This window comes from Pseudophryne corroboree, chromosome 10 (assembly GCF_028390025.1).
Source record: "Pseudophryne corroboree isolate aPseCor3 chromosome 10, aPseCor3.hap2, whole genome shotgun sequence".
Lineage (NCBI taxonomy): Eukaryota > Metazoa > Chordata > Amphibia > Anura > Myobatrachidae > Pseudophryne > Pseudophryne corroboree.
The window spans coordinates 187,013,940-187,019,351 of NC_086453.1; positions in this window are offsets into that span (position 1 = coordinate 187,013,940).

Consider the following 5,412-nt stretch of genomic DNA (forward strand, 5'->3'; position numbering starts at 1 on the left):
TACTAAGGATCTATCCACTTGATATTGGTGGAGCTTCAAACTAGGGGGCCTAGAAATATTAAATTTCTTGTCCACCGGTCTCCCACCCCGTAATTCAAGTACCTAATCTATTGTTAAAGGATACGGTTCTAGTCCTGACTTGCTCTGACCTTTAGGTACTTGTGAGCACACCCAGCATTCTGTTTGGTTTAAAACCTTACCCACTAATGAGTGATAATCACTCAATGGATGACGGTCCATGTTGATATTAAGGCTGGACTGACATCTCTGGATGCACCCGTCCTCAACTATGTTTTCACAGTTTCTACAAATACAATTTTCCTCAGCCAATAACCCTTCACAGTGCCTCCTAGTTTCTTGACTACCAGATCGTTTTCTGATACTCGCCTTTGCTCGGTGGATGTGTTGCTCTTGGAATTCTACAAATCCGTCCTTGCCATAAGAACCCATTCCAGATCCTTTCTCGACCTCTCTGGTACTCTCACCGAAACAGACTGCTCTGGTCAACAACAGGGTCAACAGGAAAACCCGGAATGCAGTCTCTTGGGGTAAGTCCATCTTGTTAAGGGGAGAAAAAAAGGGAGCAAGAAGGGGGGGAAAAGGAGGGTAATGGGAGATGGAGAAAATAATAAAAAGGAAAAAGAAATTTTGGTGTGACAACCGCCTCTGGTCTTGTAGTTCTCCGTGCTCAGGTGCCGTGACACCAGTCCTGCCTCTCAACCTTCCCAGAACAGGCACTCCAGTGATACGATTTCCTCTACACTCTGCTCTTTGTCACGGGCTCTCTCTGGGTCAGCGACCTTCTTACAGTGGGACGAGTGGACCCAAGTCTCTCTCTCTGCAACCTTTAATGCTGTCGTGCTGGTTAGTAAGACTTGGTACAGTCCTTCCCACCTGTCAATGAGGCAACCTGAGCGTAGAAAATTTTGAATCATTACATAATCCCCAGGTTCAATGTCATGACAATTACTGTTTGGTAGGTCAGGAATCACCAGTTTTAGATTTCTGTTTTGATTCCTCAACTGCTGGCTCATCTTAACCAAATATTTTACAGTTACCTCATTATTGCATTTCAAATCATCCTCAAAGGGTTATAGGTTAAGGGGGCACCTGGGAGTGGTTCTGATGCTGTACAATACAAGTGGCAAAGCTTCTGGCCATAACAATCCAGTTTCAGCCATCACTTTGCTCAGCTTATTCTTAATAGTGCTGTTTACTCTTTCCACCTTCGCACTCGCCTGTGGGCGGTACGGAGTATGCAGCTTACTATTAATTCCCATCAGTTTGCACATAACCTGAAAGACTTCACCTGTAAAATGGGTACCCCTATCGCTTTCAATTATCCTAGGGATACCATATCTGCACACAAATTCCTGCACTATTTTCTTTGCAGTATTTGTGGCAGCGGGGAACACTTCTACCCAATTTGAAAACACGTCAATACAAACTAACACATATTTTAAATTTCTGCAAGGTGGCAACTGTATGAAATCAATTTGTATTACCTGAAAAGGGCCGTCTGTCTGCGGGATATGGGATGGTTCTGTTAGTATTGACTTTCCAATATTCTTCCTCAAGCAGATAAGACATGTCATTGCTCTCTTACCCGCATGAGAAGAGAATCCTGGTGCACACCAGTAGGCTCTCACCAGCTTACACATACCTTCTTTGCCCAGATGAGTCAGACCGTGTGCCGCCTCAGCTAAGCTTGGAAGATATGCTCTGGGGGCTACTGGCTTACCCTGCCCATCTCTCCAGAGTCCTGAGGACTCCTGGCCATATCCTTTTGACCTCCAGACTGCCTTTTCCTGTGGAGAACACAAATGTTGCATTTCACTTAATTTTTGTGTGTTAACGGTATTGAATACCATCAGTTGTGTGATATCTGTCTGTATGGGGGTGCTGGCTGCTGATTTAGCAGCTTCGTCTGCCCGGCTGTTACCAAGTGACACTGGGTCTTGACTGTAAGTGTGGGCTTTGCACTTGATAACAGCCACTCTGTCAGGTTCCTGTATCGCTGTTAGAAGCCTTTTTATATGGGATGCATGCGCTACAGGTGTGCCAGCTGCCGTCATGAAATTTCTGAGGCGCCATAGGGCCCCGAAATCATGCACTACTCCAAAGGCATACCTAGAATCCGTGTAGATATTGGCTGATTTACCCTTAGCCAATTCACACGCTCTGGTTAGGGCGACCAGCTCAGCAACTTGTGCTGAGTGCGGTGGGCCCAGGGGTTCAGCTTCTATGATACCTCTGTCATCTACGACTGCGTATCCAGTACACAAGTCTCCCGAGTCCGTCTGTCTGTGGCAACTACCGTCAGTGTAAAAAGTAAAATCTACACCTTCCAGTGGGTTGTCACTAATGTCGGGTCTTGCAGTGAAAGTTTGGTTCAGATATTCCATACAATCATGTGTGTCAGTGTCTGTACTAAATCCTCCTTCACCATCATTCTCATCCTCCACCCTTAGTGCCTGTCCAGGCACACCTGGGAGATAAGTTGCAGGATTTAGTGCGCTGCATCTCTTTATGGTGATATTTACAGGGGCCATTAGTGCTAATTCCCACCTTGTAAACCGTGCTGATGAGACATGTCTGGTTTGGGCAGAGTTCAGTAAGGCTGATACTGCATGAGGTGTATGGATGGTCAGGTTGTGTCCCAACACTACATCTTCACTTTTCCTCCCTAGCAAGGCTATCGCTGCAACACTTCGCAAGCATGTGGGGAGAGACCGTGCTACGGTGTCCAACTGTGCACTGTAGTAAGCTACCGGCCTGCTGGCATCACCATGTCTCTGGGTTAGGACACCTGCCGCACACCCAGCACTTTCCGTACCGTACAACTCAAAAGGTTTCCCATAATCTGGCATGCCTAATGCAGGTGCCTGTGATAGGCATTGTTTAAGTCTCTCAAATGCCAGTTCGGACTCATCTGTGTGAGAGATCCGATCTGGTTTGTTCCAGGAGACCATTTCCTGTAAAGGTAAAGCCAGTATGGAGAACCCTGGGATCCAGTTTCGGCAGTACCCACACATTCCAAGGAAAGTGTGGATCTGCTGCTGGGTTTGTGGCAGAGTCATGTCGCGAATCGCCTGTATTCTATCAGCGGTGAGATGTCTTAGTCCTTGTGTCAAGCAATATCCCAAATATTTTACCTTGGTCTGGCACAACTGTAACTTATCCTTTGAAACCTTGTGTCCCGTATTAGAAAGGTGAAACAGAAGCTGTCTCGTGTCTTTCAAGGATGCTTTGAGTGAATCAGAACACAGCAGTAAGTCATCTACATACTGTATTAATACTGATCCGCTCTCAGGTTGAAAGGATTGTAAACAGTCATGCAAAGCCTGGGAGAAAATACTTGGGCTGTCAATGAAACCTTGGGGTAGTGAGTCTAGGTGTACTGTACTCCCCTGTATGTAAATGCAAACAAATATTGGCTGTCAGGGTGCAGAGGGACTGAAAAGAAAGCAGAACAGAGGTCAATGACAGTGAAAAATTTCGCAGTAGGAGGAATTTGCATGAGGATGACAGCTGGATTTGGCACTACGGGGAATTTGCTCTCAACTATCTTGTTTATCCCCCCTAGATCCTGCACTAGCCTGTAACCCCTCCCCCCACTCTATTTCACAGGGAAGATGGGACTATTGGCAGTGCTGGACATCCTAACTAGGATGCCCTGTTGTAGCAAGCGCTCTATGACTGGGTACACTCCTAATTCCACCTCTGGCTTCAGAGGATACTGTGGGATTTTTTTGAGCTATCCTACCATCTTTTACTTGCACTACTACAGGAGCTACATTTGCCATCAATCCAGTGTTTTGTCCATCTTTATTCCAGAGGGATTCCGGTATCTGGGAGATCATTTCCTCTACCTTGATGGACACTTGTCTATAACAGCAGAGTGTGACATTAACCTTTGTAGGGTGTCTAACATATCCTGCACTTCCTGAACGTGATTCTCGGGTATATCTAAGAAGACACCCTCAGGAGTACAATATATGACACACCTAATCTTACACAATAAATCTCTCCCAAGTAGATTAGTCAGAGCCGATGCAGCTAGCAAAAAGGAGTGCTTGGTCTGCAAAGGCCCTATCATAATCTCTGCTGGTCTACTTAAAGGGTAGTGTTGCACTACTCCTATTACCCCCATTGCTGAAATTGTTTTACCCGTGGTTTTCATACCTACCATTGAATTTAACACTGACCTGGCTGCCCCTGTATCTACAAGGAAAGGTAGTGATCTACCAGCTACATCAACTGTAACCTCGGGTTCACTTCCAAGGCTAGCAATCAACTTCACTGGCTGCAGACTACAGGTGTGGCCTAACCCCTATTGTATGTTGTGACCCTCCCGCAGTGCGCTGGCAGCTAAAATATGTGAGGGGGGTAGCTGAGAATTTCCAGAGGTCTGCCAGTCCCTCCTAGGTGGGTACCTTTCTGTTTCCCCTGCGTGTGGCTTATAATTCCTCCTATGCGATCCCTGATCCCAATTACGTGTGTTATGCTGTGAGTCATGTTCTGGTCTAGGGGGTCGATATACGTTATGTGTGCCTTTATAATTACAGTTCCGTGCATAATGTCCTTCCCTCTGGCAATTATAACATTTTACTACATAGGACTTACCATCAGGGGTCTGGGGTTTTGGCTGATGTGGCTTCGTTGTCAGGGCTTTTATACTTACTGTCATCAGCTTATCCCCCTGTGACTCCCTGTGCTTAATGATGTTCCGATCGGGCTCGATAGCGGACTCTCTTAATGCAGCCACCGAGATACCTCTCCAGTTAGGTTGAGTGGTTTGTACCCTTGTTCTCAATGTTTCTTTCAAGCCGTCCATTAATACGGACACAGCTACCTCTCTATGATGTACATTTTCCTTAATGTCCTCGACCCCAGTGTATCTAGCCATTTCCTGCAGTGCTCGATGGAAATATTCAGAAGCAGTTTCACCTTCTTTTTGTCTTATGGAAAAGATTTTATTCCACTTGACAACAGTAGGGAAATATACTCCTAACTGCAGATTGATCTGTCGTATATTCTCCTGAGTGTACTCATCAGTGAGAGGTACTTCTGCGTCTAATTTACAATCAGCAATGAATTTCACAGGGTCAATATTTGAGGGCAAACATGCCCGTAGCACTGTCCGCCAATCTTTATTTGTGGGTTCGGTGGCGTTACCTAGTTCTCTAATAAACCTCTGACATGCGGCTAGATCCTTTCTGGGATCGGGAAATTCAGACATAATTGTCCTCATTTCTGTCCGGGACCAAGAACAATGCATAGCAATGTTCCTGACAGGAGTGATTCCCTGAGCGTCAGTCTTCCCATTGGGGACTGCGATCACCCTGACAGGATTTAGTTCAATTACATCATTCTGAGTTGCTTCTACAATGTGAGGTGCAATTGTCTCTG